The 19,480-nt window shown below is 35.8% G+C and overlaps 1 protein-coding gene across 2 annotated transcripts in view; it reads left to right on the top strand.

The window, feature by feature from the left end:
• LOC149242511 (uncharacterized) overlaps positions 1–18,719 on the top strand; it is an 80,110-nt gene extending 61,391 nt beyond the window's left edge. For both annotated transcript variants that reach the window (XM_089367696.1, XM_089367695.1), the window contains exon 3: positions 18,340–18,719. The gene's annotated coding sequence lies outside the window, so the exon portion shown is untranslated. The remainder of the gene's footprint in view (positions 1–18,339) is intronic.
• Positions 18,720–19,480: the final 761 nt, after the last annotated feature.

The raw sequence follows: 19,480 nt of genomic DNA, 5'->3' as shown, positions 1-19,480 counted from the left end.
TTGTTTTTTGCATCCTATTATTCATGTTCTATCTATAGTTACTGTCAATATGATTGCTAATGGAAAACTAAATTGGAAATTGTCATTGGGCTGCTAAAAGGACATTGGAGTAATTGTGCTGAGCATAGAACATGCCATTGTTAACTAAAATTGACATCCTGTCTTGGATTGCAATATCATACCCAATTGTCTCAGAACTCAACTTATATACCTCAAGTTTGGAAATCTCTTTGCGTTTAATGGAAGTCAACACCATCTTCTAAATACATTGGTAAAATCCATCCATAACCTCTACATCAAACCTAAATCCGCATGCATAAGAGAATGCAGGGTTGAGGTAGAGCCCTACTGCATGAATTAGATGATGGAGAGTGTTGTTCCACCGCTCATCAATCACACCCCATATCCCATCTCGCCTAGTGAATCCCTCTTCCCCCTTGTCATACTATCGATGGATAACTTCCTTGGCCCAATCCATGGCGTCATACAAGTAAACCATTGCGAGCTTTTCACCATCAACTAAGCAAAGAACCTTTAATAAAGGTTCATTGATGCACACAACTCCTCCACTCCCTTTCAAAAACTCTGGTTATGTCTCACAAGTTGGGCTATGGCCTTCCCATTCACTTTAGTGCTATAGACACAAGCATTCCACCCATTTAAGAGAAACATCCTTTGCAACTCCAACCTTGAATTGCAAAGAGATTGAAGATAAATGAAGCTAGTTGCAAAACGTGTGATAGTAAGATGAACCAACTCCTTGCTCCCTGTGAACTATCTCATGAGTGTTAGAACAATTGTATGACTGTAAATATATTTTGTAACACTTCGAGCCGACTCAACAATTTCCTTGATCAAAGGAATTTTTCCCATGTCCTCTAGCATCAAATCAATGCAATGGATGGCAGAAGGAGTCCAATATAAGATTTGATACCTCTCCATGGACAACTTGCCAACATCAATATAGTTAACAGAACAGTCCATAATGACCTGGATAACATATTGCGGACCTATCTCCTGGATGAATTTATCTAATAACTCACATAATAACTGTGCATCTTTAACATATGCAGATGCATCAATAGATTTGATAAACATTGTCCCCTTGGGACAATTAACCAAGAAATTTAGAATGGACCTGTCCTTCCCATTTGTCCAACCATTTGACATAGCAGTGCATCTCATGATCTCCCATGATTCTTTTAGCTCATCCAATCTCCTTGTGCAATCAACCCTTTCCCTTGTCGTCCACAGATTACACACCTAAGAATGTGGGAAAAATCCTCAACTCCACAAGGTGTGTACTTTGTGGCAACGCTTAGAGAAGGGGTTGTCACCTATTCCCAACTCTCTCTGATTAGGCTCTCTTCTAGATTAAGCCAAGGGGGTGGTCCCTATGGAATATTTCTAAGAAAAGCTGGTCAAATCTAACAAGTTCTAGGAGGGAGATAGTAGACCAATTAAACATTCACCATTCAAATAGCTTGAGAGATAACTTGAAGTGAAATTGATTAGTAAGTACAAATAACTATGAGCATATAAACATCAATAATGTAGATAGATCAATTAGATTCAACAAGATATATCCTGCAAGGAAAGTATTTGTGAGTAGACCAGTGCCAATAATAATATACTTGCAAGAAATATATGCTCAAAATGAAATCACAATACTTGCAATAAAACATAATTTCAAGTTATGACAAATATAATGGGGAAGCTGCAAAACAAGTGTTAGTCAAGATGAAACACAATAACAAAAAAAATTATGTACAGCTTTGAAAGATGAACAACCGAATGAAAATGGAGCTTGCAAGTGAATAATGCTTGTACTTGAAAGTGAGATTGCTCAAATATGATACAATGACATCAAATGAGATTTAATACGAGCATGTTAATGGACAAGTGCATAAAGTAAATGTAGATGCTTAAAATCGAACTTGAATGTATTTGAGAAAGAGCATAAATGATAACCAATTACATACAAGATAAATCAAAGTTGTAGGTGAGTGTGTGAAGTAAGGTGATCTTGGTTGATTTTATTAATGCCTATTCTAGGGTGTTGCTTACTCTCAATTCCTTTAACTTGGTAAGGACTTGAGGTGGTTGCAAGAAGGCTAAGTGAGGAAGCCAAGGCTTCATTAACGATACCCACTTAGTTCTTCAAGACAACCCACATGCCTTCGTTCCTACAAGGGACTTAGCCACACAAGAGAATTGCGAGGTCATGCGTTTTACCTTTCCCCAAACACAAATTTCGGGAGATTGAATGGCAGTTAAGGAAGATTTCCTAGAAGTCTATCAACCAAGGTTATACCAACAATAATATGAGCTATATCAGAAATAAATAAATCAAATCTAAGCTAGTAAATCAGCTATGAAAATTAATATACTTCAATGTGCTAACTAGTCTAATGAAAAAATGCAAGTTAAATATTAGATCTAGCAATGTGAGTGAACAATTAGAATGATGAAATGAACAACAAACTAATCTAGCAAAGCAGATGCAAAAAGTTGGTTACTAACCACCCAAAAATCCTCCTTCCAAATGAGGAGATTGGGATGCCAAGGGAAAAACCCCAAGCTCCCTCAAGAATAAAATTTATTTTATTAATTAAAGAGAAACCCTCTTGTAGAGAAGACAGGGTCTTAATTCTTGAGGAGAGTTCACATCAAGGGTTTCAAAGAGAAAATACCCTTCCTCAAAATTCAAGATGGAAATGAAAAATATTTACAATGCTTTCTTACAAAATTACAATGAAAGAGTTCCTTAATGAGGAACTCGCTTATCCTACGAAGAGATCTGGCTCTGAGGCCCAACGTCAAAATTCTTTAGGGAGAACTTGCGCAAGAGAGAGAGGGGGGTTTATCCACGGATCTAAAAAGGAATAGGTCTCAAAATTTATATATTCCTTGATCTTCAAGCCTCCAAATATGGATCTTTCAAGAAACGTCTTCAAAACCCTAATCTGAAGCCTTTTTCAAGAACTGCGCAAGTCACCAGGAGAATGATTAGTTACGGCGCAAGAGAAATCGGATCACAAGATAATAAGCATGTACAATAAAAAAATACAAGTGCTAGACACAAGATTATGAGGACATCTCCGCTCTTGTGCAAGTAATAAGGGATTAACACTCTAACTAAGCTCTAAAAGCTAGATTTGTCACTAAAAATTGCATAAAATGATTAAATCTTAATTTAGAAAATGAAATATCTTAGAAATATGGGTAGAGACTCCCTTCTCAATCTTTAGATCAGATCTTTGAAGAAATAACTCAATGTGGGTCCTTGCTCCTTTTGCTTCCTTGAGAGTGGGTTTGTTTAGCCAAGAATTTACTCCACACTCAAGGTCTGGTTCAAAACAAAAAGATCTCTACACACTTGAAAGAAAATTGTTAGATTCACAAGGGATTGGACTACACATTGAAGAAGGAGGCTAGAGGTTCAACCAAAAACCTACTAGTGCTCTTAGACCTAGAGTGGTCCTCCAATCCAAAATTAATACAAAATAACTTGCATAAATTAATCCAATAACTTGACAAGTGAACTAACAAAATCGATTAGCACCAAAAGAGCATTAAGCACAATTTGAAACAATTATACCTGAAAAGAAGGATAACACCGCATAGAATAAACCCCAAAGTATTTTTATTATATCACGAGCAAATAGATTTCAAGATTTGATAGAGCCACTAGCCCAGTAACATCTAAGCATTACATCAGAATGCTTACAATGAGGAGCTCAAAGGCCCACTTTATAGAAAAATTTGGAGTAGATCCCAATGATATAATTCATCTCTAACGTTCAAGTGGCAATGTCCCAAGGCTAGACGGCTTGATCCCAAGGAGAAACGTCTAGATTTTGTCCGAGCAAATCAAAACCCTTGAAAAGCCCTGTGCAAATCTTGAGGAGAGAGAGATGTTTTCGGTTAATGGAGATTGGGTTAATGCTAGAGTCGTTTGGACCACTTTAGAAATATTCTCCTTATTTTTCCTCGATCAAATCCCATTCCAATCAACAAACTTTGGACCACTCCCTCAAAAACGTGATTTTGCTACGACATTAACTGTTGCCTTGGACCATTGAATTTTTTCTTTAGTGGGTAGCTTCCTTGGTAAATGGAATCTTCATCATTTTTTGACTTGGCTTTTAATTTTTGTGAATTTCCACCTCATTTTTGAGCATCTTCACTTGGAGAGATTTTATTTTCTCCCACTTATTATTTTCCAGTTAATTATTTGCTAGTTTTTGCCAAAACATGGAAAAATGGGTTTTGAGAGTTAAACAGTCACTTTTTGACCCTAAAACTGTGTCTTAGTAGAAAGTTGAGGTGTAGAGGTCTAATTTTGAGTACTCATACCCCCTAAAACTTCTGTAAACAACACTTATTACATCTTACATAATTTTTTTTATTAAAAATCCCATCATGCGAGATCTTTAAAAAATTGACACCTAGACTTATCCAAATTCCGTGAAACTTTAGAGATGATCTATTATGATAATATACATTAACTCTAGACACTAGAATTCACCTAAGACTTTACCATCAATCCACACTCCAACTTTGGGGTATATCTGGGAGAAAAAGTCAACTAATTATTCAGTGTTAAAAACAAAAGTAATTAGCCAAGGAAAAAAACTCCCTAAAGTGAACTCACTTGCTAGTAAAGTCCTGAGCTACCTAGGCCTATTACATGACTCTTTTTTTCATACTAGCATCATTTTTATAATGCCCCCATAGGGATGCGGAATTTGCAAACATAATGATGAGAAGAAGTAGAAAGGGGCTTAAAAGCCCTGATGACGTCTGGAATTTTCAATGATCTGGTGATGTTGGAATGCTCTAAGTGTACTTTGATCATGGAGTCTTTTAATGTGACTTTAGTGGTCAACATCCCCTTGAAGGAGATGCCCTCTCAAGTCACTATAAGAAGGCCTTTGTAGCTTAGAGCAACTATGGTAGCAACTTCAAACATGGAATGGTAGAATGGGTTGTTCTTGGCAATGTTGAATGGTATGTTACTCCATAGAAAGCATTTCGCCACAATTTTGTCAGTGTCTTCCTTTTCCTTCGATTTCACCATTCACTGAATAAAAGGTTGCCCCATAGGCACAAATCTTGGCAAAAAGAAAGGTGAGGAGGTTGAGGGGCCAAAAAGTGCAAAGTGTGAGCCTGAGGATTGGCTTTCCCCCACTCCTAAGAAGCATGTGGATCTATTTGCAAGCTCAAACCATGCTTCTTTCTTTTTATCTCTCTTCTTATGCATTTGAAAAATGGATTGGTTTGCAATATGGATAATTTTTGGGGTGGATGCTAGGCAAAGATCCACTTCATTCCTTGGTATTTTGGCAAGGTGGTATTTCAAACAACTAATTCCACCAAACATTTCCATACCACATAACTTGCAATTCAACCTCATTCTATTATGACCCTCAAGGTAGACCATACTCCGACATTGGATCTAATGGCTTTGGCATTTTGATTCTTGAAATGTGCATACTCTAGAGTCTAGAGCACTGATTCAATTTGTAAACTTAAAGGAGGGGAACTTAGAAATTCTAAAATAGAATACAAATCCACAAAATTGAAAAAACATGAAAAATGCTCCAATTAAAATACCCTAGCTACATAAGTATTAAATCCTCCATTCAAAGAGAGAAAAAGAGGTATATCTAATGAGCATTGGATACCCTATGCTAAATATTTGAAAACAAAGAAAAGAAGGCAATTTTTTTTACATACATGGAAATATGGAAATGGTATATTGGAGTAGATCTCCATGTTAGAAAATTAGAAAGGCAAAAAGATTTTCTTATACTTGATAAGTACTTGTGATGTTCTTGACCTATTAAGTTTTCTTTATATCTTCTTTTTTTAATTTCATTAAGCAATTATCAAAGCGAAAGCACATAAAACAATGGACACCAGATATAGGCACTATGCCAGGGAAAAAACCCCTTCAAGGGGAAAACCCAGTCAAAATTCTCTTCCTTTCAATAGTATTCTTTGAGACCCTTCACCCTAGAGAAAGACCAAACCTTCCCTCCACACCAAGTCAGCCTCCTAGATCTTCGACCTCTTTTCCAGCAACTTCGACTATGTAGCAACTTCCGACATCATGCAGTTTCTGACATCAGGCAGGTTTCAGCATCAAGCAGTTTCCGACATCAGACAACTTCTGACATCAAGCAATTTCCAACATCAGGCAACTTCCGGCATCAACGAAACTTTGAAAACTTCGTTCTCCCAAACTAGGGCATGAAACAGAGAGAGAGGCACCAAAATTTCGTTTTTCTTATTCTCTTTAGACTCCACCCAACTCGCACTTCCTTTTTCTTCCTTAGACCCACTTCGCACTTCTCCGACTTCCTTAGAGATATCGAACTTGCTTGAGATGAGATGCTCCAAATGAATTCGACTTGCTTCTATTTATAGGCTTCAAGGGATGTCGAATTGATGTCCTTAGGCCGACTTGGTGTGGAGGATACATAAATTATATTTGAGTCAATGCTAAACCTTTTTACATGATTCAAAAGCCCAAGAAAGGTCTCTTTGAATATACAATGACTCTATAAACTTAGAATAAATCCTAGAAGTCCACAATGGGGACTTTGACTAATATAATGATGACCCAAGCATGAAACCCATGCTTTAATAAGTCATTGTTACAATAATAAAAATTCTTTTCTTTATTCTTTTGACAAGTACATTTCATGATGACTCAAATACATTAAATGAAGACCGAACCTAGTTACAATTTTCAGCACTTCACTCCACAAATACTCAGCTAATGGCAAATAAAACTATGAAATTACCCTTGTTTGATAGTTGAAAAATGGTCACAGCTTGGCTTCTCCTTTGAGAGCCCAATCTCAACAACATAAAAACACAAAATGACCAAAAAAATCCGACTCAGACGCTTTAAATGACAAAAATGAGCAACAGGGCGATAATTTCACTGTCTCGCGAAAATTTTAGTACTTATTGTGATATATTCAAAATAAGCAAAATATCATGATAAATTCCGACGTGGGACAATTTGGCTTTAAAATCGCGATATGTGCAACACTAGTGAATACAACATTTCTGGGATTTCGTTTATGTTTTTAGCCTTGGTACTGCACAAAGGAGCAATGGGTTCCAAAGGGCGTTGTACTTCAGCCTCATACAAGGATGCTGTGCTTGGTAAAGAGCCCATCTCAATAGTCCAGTCTCAAGCTCTTCTAGGACTGTACATTGTAAAGAAGATGGAGGAAACACCTGCTTTGGAAATAAACAATGCAGAGGTAAAGCATCCCTTCACATTCTTACAAGCTAAGCTTTGTTGAAAAGTTTAACTAGGTTCGGTCTTCATAATGACATGTGATTGTGATTTTATGTAAAGAGATGTAAAGAAGAAAAATAAAATATTGTAATGCTTGCATCAAGGGTTTCATGAGCAAGAGATTTTATTTTTGAGTCAAGGCTCCCATTGAGAGCCTTTATGAATATTGTCATATAGTCATAAAAGAATAAAATAGTTATTTTCATGTAATGAAGTCATGTTACACATTGTATAGAGTCACATTTGTCTATGAAATGTATTCCTCCAAGACCTTGTCACTTATCCTCTTCAAGTCGGCCTACAACCGATGGAGAACTTACTAGATGATGTCGACCTTCCTCCTAATGATCATGTCAGCCTAAGGGACATGAGATAGTGTGTATACATAGCCACACTCGGCCTCACTCAGGAGAAAGCAATTCGGTCAAGAGAAGTGCGAAGAAGAGCCTAGAAGAAAAGTGCGAAGAAGGGATAACGAATATTCTTTTGGGGTTCTTGTCTTGGGTCATATACTCTCCCATGTGTGAACGAAGAAGGATCGAAGGCATCATGAGTAGATCGAAGTAGAGCTTGTTACTGGGACCTTGTTTGGGCATAGATCTTGCAATAAGGAAGCCAAGGAGAAACTCTATTCTAGGGTTTCTGATCTAGGGCTAACCGAGGAGACTGAGTTTCTTTGGGTAAGCCGAGAAGAGCAGTAGAGACCAAGATTATCTAGAGAGAGTCAAGAAGAGTAGTGTGGAAGAATAGAGACTGAGATTCTCTAGAGGAAGCCAAGAAGAGCAGTTCAAGAGAAGGAGGAAGCCGAGTAAGGGAAGAGGAAGAACATCAAGGTTAGTGACAACGGTCTTGGAGGATTCTAGAGTCAAGGGTCTTTGTCATGGTCTTGGTATTCGTCAATTGAAGATATATAAGAATAATTTCTGATTGGGTTTTCCTCTCAAAGAGTGAGAGGTTTTGGCCCTGGCCGACAAGCCTACATACCTGTCTCGTGTTTTCTATTGTTTATTTGGTAATTGTCTTGTTGAAAAGAACACATTGATAATATAAGGAAGAGAAGATTATAATACAAGAAGTAAAATCATATCACAAGCAATTATCAAGAATATAAATCTCCTAATCATCACTACCCTAGATTTCTCAACAGGGTTGTCATCTGCTGAGTCAATGGATTCTGGCCAAAGTTAGAAGCATTGCGTCAATGGATCTTTACAACGTGGACAAAATATTGTGATATTTATTTATGTTCCAAAGGATTTTTCATTGTACAGTTTGATTCCTAGGAAGATTATGACAAATGTCTAGCAGATGGGCCATGGTTTTGACGAAGAGTGGGGCTCTTCCTCATTCTGCGGTTTCTAGAGTTTGATCCCTCTAACATCATTGTAACAAAAATGCCAATTTGGCTTAGGTTGCCACATCTTCCTCTTTCTTTCTAGTATCAAAAGTTCATTGCAGACATAGGGAATACTTTGGGCAAGTTCATAAATATGGATAGTGAATGCTTATAATAAGGATTATTTACTTTTGCTCGTTGATGTGTGGAAATAGATTTCAGTATACCAGATTGTGTTTTGTTGAATCATATATCTTTCCGATGGATCTAGAATTTAGATTATGAAAATGCGGCCTTCAAATGTCTTTCATGTTTTCAAACAGGGCATCTATAGGATTTGTGCATGTTACCCACCAAAAGTGTGTACCCCTATGAGAGCATTTTTTATGTTCATCTTCTTGCAGCCGACGACCAACAACCCTTGACAACCACCTTGTAGTCGATGTGATGTGCCACTTTACCTCCACCACTTGCATCAGTTGTATGTTTCCTCGCCCATTTGTCAAGAGCACATGTTAGAAGGTGGGCAATCCGACCCAAAAGGTATGTTTTTCATTGTACAATCAGGTGCTTATGCTTGTTTTTCATTTGGGCATTTTGTCATGGATTATAGGGTGACTTGGAAGAAGGAAGGGATTTGACTATGGTTTTGTTCCCTCACATTAAATGGCAGGTTAATCTTCAACCCTAGTCTTGTGGGATCTCCTCTATTGGCTATGGCTTTAGGAAGGGCAATACTTAGGAAACTTAGATTTTGGTAGCATGGTCCTATTTTCCTGTTCCATATTTATCACTTCCCCCCACACATTATGAGCCCTATTCACTATTTCCCTTCTCCGAGTCCACAAGGCGCTGGCACACCGCCCCCTCTCCCCTTGTCCACATATTTGGTTCAGGCCTGGAAACGTTGCCCTAGAGGTTGATGCAGCTAAAAGAAAGTTAAAACCATATCATGGCTGCAAGCAAGAAACAAAAGAAAAAGAGAATCACAAAATGTAAAAGATGGCTGAGACATTAATAATCGCACGTGTGCAAAAGCCGAGCATGAGCTCTGCCCCTTGTCATTATGGCCATCACCTTGGTTCCTTAGGCCTATAGTTGCCCCATCACTTCATTAAAGTGTTAGAAAATGTAACTAGGTTCGGTTTTCATAATTGTTCTTGTTCTTGTATCATTATGTAAAAATCAAAAGAAGAAAAATATATTATTATCTTGATTATTATTATCCTAGTCAAAGCATGTTCTTCATGCTCTTACGGTCATTTGAGTCAGAATAAAATGTATTTGATTCAAAGTCCATTTGGACTCTTTGAAAGAAAAAGAAAATAAATTTTTTGTTGAGTCAAAAGAGTCAAACTGTCCCCACAAGACCAAGTTGGCCCTCTAGATGGACAAGTTGGCTTGCCCAAGGGATGTGACCCTTCGCATAGACGAACTACTATATATTGGCACCTGTTCTCCTTCATTTTGACATGCAATTCGTTGTTGCTGTGAGGCAAGATATGCGAGCTTCCTGAAGTAAGATATGTGAGCTTCTTGAAGCAAGATGTGTGAGTTTTTTGTGGAAAAATATGTAAGGTTTCTGTGGCATAAGAATTTGAAAAGGTTGCGAATTTTCTGTGACATATGACTTGGAAATTATGCGAGTTCTCGAGGAAGGATTTTTGTAATAATAATGCAAGTTACTGGAACCACTTCTAAGATGATATGCGGAGAAGCACTATAATGATTGTAATATGCAAGATACAAGAGGGCTATAAGGTCTGCATAATACAAGCTACAAGAAGGTTGAGTATCTCTCTGGGACATGGAATCTAAAAGACAAGCTTGTGATAGATGAAGCCGATCATATTGAAGATAAAACATGACAGTGAATGGAGGGATGACTTGGTGCACTTGTGGAGGTCTTGGTCTTGGTCTTGGGTCTTGGGTGTCTCACTTTGATCTGATTCTATTAGAAGAGAAGTTGGTTGGGTTTTCCCCTCGTGGGGTTTTGCCGTGGCTTGGAGCCTATATCTTGTGTTCATTGTTTTTTGTGATCTTCATGTTTATGTTTTTGATAACTGTTTGATGAAAAGAAGATAACAAAAAGTAATAAGAAGCCAACAAATATTCACAAGCAATTATCATGAAACAAAAATCTATCTAATATACAAAAGCATTGATTTTTCAACATGGTATTAGAGCTAAGGTGATGGAAAGACGGTTTGAAGATCACTCTTGTAGGCATATCTCTGAGGCAGTTCGTTGTTCCTTTTGTAATGGTTTCTGAAGAAAATAATACAAGTTTTGTGGTTCTCTTCTGAATCCTGATGAAGTTCGAGCTCTCCTTTTGAGGTTATCCCTTTATGATTCTACTGTGATCCAAGTCATACCAATGATGCAAAGTTCTGTGGTTTGGTGAAATTCAAAATTTGTGATTTGATGTGATTTTGTTCCACAGTGATGTGAAGATGTGATAGAATAGTGATGTGAAATTCTCTAAGGCAGTTCATTGTTCCTTTTGTAATGGTTTCTGAAGAAAATAATACAAGTTTTGTGGTTCTCTTTTTTTGAAGTTCGAGCTCTCCTTTTGAGGTTATCCCTCTATGATTCTACTGTGATCCAAGTCATACCAATGATGCAAAGTTCTGTGGTTTGGTGAATTTTGAAGTTTGTGATTTGATGCGATTTTGTTCCACAGTAATGTGAAGATGTGATAGAATAGTGATGTGAAATTCTTGGCATTACAGTGATATGCGTTATGTACTCTATGTATGTGATGCATGACTGTAGTCCGACCTGTTTCCTCTATTATTTGACAGAAATCCAAAACTTCTTCTAAGCAAGTTCTTACCATGATTCATACGATGATACCAGAAAGATACAACAATGATTTGAGTTATCTTCGATGTTCTTCTGTATCCTCCTAAGGCTAATGCGAATATCCTTCTGAAGTGTAATGTGAGTTATGACAATGATATGAATTCTCCTCCAAGGCATGACAACAATACTAACTCTCTTCTAAGATATGACAATTGTGCAAGTTATTTTTCCATGTCATGACAATGATACGACTTATCTTACGAGTATGACAATGATCTATGGATTGACTTGACAATGATCTATATGGAATTCACCATGATATATGCAGTCACCTCTTTATATAGCAGTAACCCTTATGATAACATACATAAGAATTGGAGAATCTGGAATAAAGGAGGAGTAGACAGTACTGAGTGAAGGGCTCATATACTAAGAGCTAAAATATGTTGAAGATTACCTCTAGAATTATAAACCGAGAACTTATAAAAAGCAGACTGATTAATGTAAGAAGCAGTAGCAGGACCGTTTTTGGAGCACTTCTCTAAGGCACAAATAAAGCAGTCGTATTACTCTTCCTCTACATAGAATAAGGTCTATCCAACACCAATGAAACTGACTTGAATTTTGGAAGAAATGATTGAAAGGATTAAAACAAAGTTGCAAGTATCAAACTTGAAGAATGTTACTCTGTATGGAAAGAATCGAAGTTTGCGACATGCAATAAGGTTACCTTGTTGTGACATATAGCTTGTGAAAGAGAAAGAATAACTAAAAACTGAGACTCTGTGAATGTTATATAAAAATTATTCTGTAAACTATTAGTTTAATTAGGGCATAGGGCATGATCAAAGATCATGCCCATTCACTAAGAGGCACGTAGGGCTGTATTTAAGCTTGGGCCTCCCAGTTTGTAAAATATCAATTCATTCATTAATTAATAAAATATATAACTTGCTGATAATCACTGAGTTTGTCAATTCCATTTAGCATCAGAGCTGTTCGATCCTCTGGTCCCTCAACCGCTGCAAGGTTGAAAATCTCAAATCCAAGTCTATGAGTGTCTGTCTTGAAGAGGAGAACTGTGAGTGAGAGCTTGCCTTGTTTTCCAAGAGATAAAGATGTTTAAAACTCTTCAAATCCTATGGTGAGTGAATGCATGGCTACTTTTACACTTAGTTTGTTTATGGAGTTCTTATTGTGAGGTCCTTGCCTTTTCATCTTGCTATCCCCTTCGCGCTAATCCCTAGTAGAATACATTCTTAGATCTTAGTTTGGTTATGGATCTCTCATTGTGATGTTCTCCCCTTCTCATCTTGTTATACCTTGCTTGCTAATTTATAGAAGAATTCCTTCTTAAGTTCTTAGGTTGCATCTATGAATCCATATCTCAACCAATAAGGCACTAGATCCCTTTCATCCATCATCCACAACTTTTAAAACTTTTGCATTTCTTTTGTTCATGTTGTTAGGCTTCCTTTACTCCTACTCATATTACAAGAAGTGAGCCAAGCAACCATAGGAAAGTCCCCCTTGAATTAGGTATGCCTTAGCCTGTAGCATAGAGGAGTGTTGGCGAGGTGACAATGACCGACCACCTAGTTTCACATGTCTCCATCTTGGTGTTAGGAATTTTCATTGTTGGGTGTGAGGTTTTGTGGTAACAGCCAACAGGTTCTTTATTTTTTTGTTCCAAGGAAAACCTATGGGATCCCCTCCCTCTTTCCTAAAAATTAAAATATCCAGATGGAAGGTGGCTCAACTGCCGGTGACAATAGTAGGTGGTAAAACATCATTGCAGATTTGCTTTCCAAAAGAGGTGTGATTGCAACACCTGGAGTCATCCACTATGCCTCATACAAACAAGACTACAAGGCTGATTCTGGCGTTTTTCACATTTCCTAACTGTTTTGATTTTAGATTTTGACTATATGAGAGATAATATGCTTTTTTGAAGGACTGTTTAGGACTACAAACTGCTTAATATTTTTGCATAGATCTATTTTGACATAATGTAAGTGGTAGGCATTTTTTTGGCTATTGGATCCATTTTGCCATTGCAAGTGATAGTGATGAAAGGTCTGTTTTTATGCAAGACTCCAGATGATCAGAAAGGACTAAGATCTATGTATATGTACTCTTTTTTATATATAAAAGATAGTGTATTTTATCTTCTGAAAATAAAACAGGTTGTAACCCAAAGGGACTTGACTGAATTTGAACTTGTAACCAATGGCTTCCCTATTAACAACATGCATAGAGTGAATGATTATTCAACCATTGCTGAATTTGAACTTGTAACCAATGGCTTCCCTATTAACAACATGCATAGAGTGAATGATTATTCAACCATTTGAACCAACCTTTAGGGATTATACTTTGTCCTTTAGTTGCACTCTAGGACTTTGATTTTTGTACATTGACATCAATGACCCTGCAACAGATTCCATTTTGTACCCAAGCTTTGTAAGTTCACCTCTAGTTACTTGTCAACATCCTTTTAAGCTATCAATATGTATAATCTAATTGCTATTATTTTATTTATTATACATTATCGAATGCACCTTGAAATTACTAGGGCTCGACTTGCCTTTCAATTTCTGCAATATTTTATGTAGTCCCTTAGCTCATACCTATATTTTTCAAGTTCTATTGCTGAAGTCTTTAGTCAATGCAACCCAGTTGTCGACATCAACATGCTTACTGAAGCATTGAATATGCAACCCAGTTGTTGACATCAACATACTTACTGAAGCATTGAATAGCTTCGTGTTTTCTATGGGGCAAGGCAATCTTTTAACTTTGTATTGTCCAACATTGACGTCCTCATGTTCTATTGCTCAAGTCTTTAGTCAATGCAACCCAGTTGTCGACATCAACATGCTTACTGAAGCATTGAATATGCAACCCAGTTGTTGACATCAACATACTTACTGATGCATTGAATAGCTTCATGTTTTGTATGGGGCAAGGCAATCTTTTAACTTTGTATTGTCCAACATTGACGTCTTCATGCTTTTTTATGTATCAGTAATCTGGCTTTGAAAAATTGGTGACACATCAGTTATGGTTTTTGAATGATGTGTCTTCCAGAACTGTGAAACACCAGCTTTCATATTCTTTCCAACGGATTTTTTGAAACTCTGAATTGGATTAAACAACAGAACCAATTTCTATTTTAAAGACAACTGCCATATTCTCTCCTTCGCAGGTCTATACTAAAAGCCAGATCAAACACTCAAAAAATTCAACTTTAAAGGAATCCATTGAAATATCCATTTTAAATGCATGCAATTTTCTGCACTTGGAGCTTTAAAAATGAAAAACTTTTCTCAGAATTGGTAAATGTTATTTTTAAAATCATGATTTAATGTTTTTGTTATTCTGTTTGTTTTCAGGAGTTGTTTCACAAACGTGTTGATTATTATCCGTGTATGATTATTATACTTGCTATTAATTTTTTTTGACCAAAAAAAATTAAAATCTATTCAAAGTTTAGCATTATGAAATTAAATTTGTTGAATTGAGACTTTTGTGATCCATATCAAGTTTATGAGAGATTTTTTGGCGTAAATCACATGATATTTCATTTGTCGACGCTTTTTGAACCAACTAGTGTGGTTCATTGTCAGGACAAGTTGAAGAATCAGATACAGCGTTGCATGTTTAAATACTCAAAACAGAACATCCAACGGCTATAATTTTAAACCAGGAAACCACTATATTGACTAACGGCTAAATTTAACTGGGAAACCGTTAATTGAACAAGACCCGGAGCATAACTATATTTAATTCAAAAATTAAGTTAATTTAAATGATAATTAAATTAATAATTAATTATACTATTATTGAGTTAAAAGACATGAATTTACATAAAAGTTTTAACTATTTTAATGTATAACTAACCATTTAATATTATTTTATTTTAATATTAATAAAAAATAAAAAAATGGATAAAAACCTTGCACGGATCCGCAAGAACTATCGTAAAGACCCCACATTAAAACCCTGCTTTAGAATAAAAACGGAATGTCCGAGTCGCAGTGAAATGAAAACGAGCGGAAGCTGTTCTCGAAAACCGCTGTGAGACCTCTTTATTACTATTGTGCCCACTAAAAATATCGTGACTGTTTCTCACAGAGCTTAGCGGTTCATGTTTGAGGTACCTTTGACAAAGGAAAATTACATTCCACCAGTTATTATTGTTGGAGGTAGATTTGAGAAAGGAGAATGATAGGCTACCAACTGCCAAATATATACTTGCCACTTTTCCATCACCATGCTTCCAAATAGGGCTGGGAGTAATAAATTGAAATTGGTAACAGTCAAATTGAGATCATTATTGTTGTAGAGGGTGAAAGGATTATCGAGATCATTTTGCTTTTTACATCTTAGTTCATGTTAACGAACAAGTAGGACTATGACGGTCGTGCGCCCTCCGCCCGTTTCGAGTCCTGCAGGCTGGCTGCAGCGCATGTTAGTCATGGTGGTGGTAATTATAGTCTTGATGTGATGGTTGTCATTCTAATACGCATTTGTTCTATATATGTAAAAAAAAGAGAGCTTATAATGTTTTTAAAGGGAATTAGCCCCTCTGATTGAAAAAAAAAAAGAACGAACAAGTAGGGCTATAAATAAAACCAAATTTATAATTATGAATAATTATGCCAATCTCCATTCATAAATAAATAATGTTTTTAAATAAATATATTATTAAACAATACAACAAATAAAGACTAACACCAAATTTACAATTTTGATAATTTTTTAATCAAATTTTAAATAAAAATAATTAAAAATGTATGTGGAAAAATCCAAAATTTAAATTTAAATTATATTTTCAACTTTTTTTTTAAATGATTTTTTTTCAAATTCAATACAATAAAAAAAATTAACTACAATTAAAATTTACTACATATATTTGTATAATCCAATAAAAATAACAATTTATTTTTTAGTTGTCAAGATTTATTTAAAAACATTATTTATTTATGACTGGAGATTTGCATAGTTATTCATATTGTCAAAATCTTTCTACACAATCCACATCCAAAAGATTCTGACAATTATTTATTTATCTATTTTTTAATGGTTTCATGCAAAAAGTGAATCAAATGAATTTGGTTTTCTTCATTATTTTTTCTCTTTACTTTAATTTAGCCATATCTAAATTAAGAGGCAGGGAATGCTTGTTATGCAGCCTTGTTAATATACAAAGTAAAAGATGGAAAAAACGTTCTTTGGCATACCAGTTATTATATGATGCAACCTTTTCCTATTATATACATTCATAAGCCTCAGAGTTGTGAACATTTATATATTTTGGTGGGTAAATTATACAAACATGAAACAAATATATGTGTGTGTGTGTGTAGAATCAAAGGAAAGCATGTGATGATTATTAACAATAAGTGTCTCGAGAATGTAGAAATCAAAATAAAGATTTATAACAATTGTTTTTGTGGAAAAATGAATTACTAGAGATTGAATTTCACAACTATAAACCTTGAGACTTATTTTAAAACACTTTATTTATTTATTTTTGATTTCTTGTAAGATGCTTATGAATGTACCTATTGGACCACGGACTACATGTGGCCATTGTTGGAATATATTGGGGCATGGAATTGATTTAGTTGAGAGTATGTGGCAGTTAATTTAGGATCAACTCCTCTTTAAATTCTTCTCCTTAACACTTGCCTTCACAAGGGATCAACGCTACCTAGTTAACAGACCCAGAAAGCCCAGAGTGGAGACACCACGCATCAACATTTTGTGACAGTTGTAGACACTTGTTTGCTGGCCAAGTAGCTTGGAGTTGGTTTGAGTTAGGTTGGGTAGATGGAAGGGCCATGCACAACCCTCTCTTGATTTGTCCACTCCATCCCATATGCTCTTACACTTGGACGTTGTACACTGCCAAAAGAGGAGTACACAAAATGGTTCAAAGGGCACCTATAGGCAATCCTATTGCCACTTGGAATTTTTACCCAACCTTGGGATCTTCACCCTTGGCCATTTGTTTATTAGTTTTTCATTGGGATTTTCTCCCTCAACTTGTATAAATAAACCCCATGGGATGATTGTTCTCCAATATTGAAGCTTGAGAGCTTAGGGAACCACTGCTAGATTATGTACTTGTTATATCATTAATAAAAAGGCTTTGGAGGCTAGATGGTGTATGACTTATGTGGTTTCTTTGATCTCTCATGAGATAACTTTGTATTGATTCTATGAATTGCTTTAAATTAGTTATTATAGGCTTTGATAGGGGCATTGTTGCCTAAAGGAAAAGGAAAATAATGTTGGCTTGCTTGTCTTTTTGGTAATTTTGTACTTTGGAATTGAAATCCACATGTGTTTCTTGGTTGAATGTCATGCCTTTCAATTTCCATGTGCAAGCTTCACCTATCTTAACTAATCTATTGGCAAGATCTTCAAGAATTTGTAGTTTCCTCAAGGCTTGAGGACTTCGGTCCCTCCTTGGTTGGAGTGCCCATCTTCAAGCATATAAGGAGCGTTCCCAACTTTCGCCAAGTTCTTCTTCCAAAACTTTTGAAGTCTTTTCCAACAAACCTCTCACTCCTTGCTCAAATATCATAAAAACCTCTCTAAATTTCTTAGGTTTACTTTTGGAGCATTATTGTTGAATTTAACAAGCTAAAGGATTATATTTGTGGTTGTCCTAATAGTCACAAATCAACCAAGAAATTTTTATTAAACTTAGGTCTTCTTGGTTGTTTTAGAGTAGCAAATTCCTTTGATTAATCAATATTTCATTTAGATATTTTGGACTGATTTTTGTACTAACTGTTGCGGATGTTCCAAAGTTGATATTGACATATTTTACTTTGCTTGGTTTTTTAATTTATTGCAGGGCCATAGATGTACAAAGGAGGAATGGTGGTTGGTTGTGCCCATATCTGAAGATAAGAGAACTAAAAGGCTACTATTGAACCACTACTTGTAAAAATTAGCAGGCCTTGATATTGTAACTTCACCAAGAAGGCCTAATTATTCCCTTGATTTTTCGAAGGGACCTATTGTAATTTCGAAAGAGATTCTCTTCACCCTTTGGTTTGCTAAAGGGTCCATTATAACTTCTCAAATTATTCTTAATTTGTAACTTTTGGAAAGAGCATTTCATCCCTTTGATTCACCAAAGGAATTCATTGTGAGCTGTCTTCAAGTCATTTTCCGAATCCATTTTTTGCAAAAAGGGATTCATTGTAACATCTCTCTCTCTCTCTCTCTCTCTCTCTCTCTCTCTATAAGAGATTTAATAAAGAAGTATAATTTTTCTTGGGAGTTAGGAGATTTTTCCCGTAAGCATCCCCCCTTCCCCATTTGGGGAGGTGTCTTGTGTGTGCTTGAATGATTCTATTTTCTTGTTAAACTAAAGTAGAATAGAAAAATCACATTAGAGTTGTTGGGAAATCTAGTTTTCTTATGCAAGCTAGTTCCATTATTTCATACATCTAATTCCATTTTCATTTCATTAAGTAATTTAGCTAGTTTCATTTTTGTATAAGGTAATCAACGCCGAGTTTGTTATTGAAGTAGTAAATTAGGGACCTTTCTTCCCCTAAGTCTTCTTATTATGAGATCAAGCCCCCGATGAGGATAAGGCCTGAGGAAGGAGTTGAATTGAAACTTGTTTCAATCTTGCAACTAATTAACTTAATCTTAAGTGGCAATCTAATTTAACATAAAATGAAACAAGAGCACATAACATCATATTTTTATTCTAGGAATCTTACACTTGATCAGTTGCCTTTATTTCCAAAGTTAATCATTTATCTTTCCAAGGCATTTTCTTGTCAAGTACTTTGTTATTCATGTATTTATCTTTACTTCTAAGGCATTTTCCTTTTGGGCAATTATCTTTTGAGTATTTATCTCCAAGCACTTATTTTCAAAGTCATTTCTTTTACTTGGAATATTTATATTTGCAAGTACTTTACATTTGGCACTGGTTTCCATTTGCTTCATCATGTTCATTGTTGCAATATCTCTAC

Source organism: Pinus tabuliformis, chromosome 8 (assembly GCF_031772625.1).
Source record: "Pinus tabuliformis cultivar Carrire ecotype Pingquan chromosome 8, CPIR1, whole genome shotgun sequence".
NCBI classification, from domain to species: Eukaryota; Viridiplantae; Streptophyta; class Pinopsida; order Pinales; family Pinaceae; genus Pinus; species Pinus tabuliformis.
This window is presented reverse-complemented; position numbering and strand designations above follow the sequence as displayed.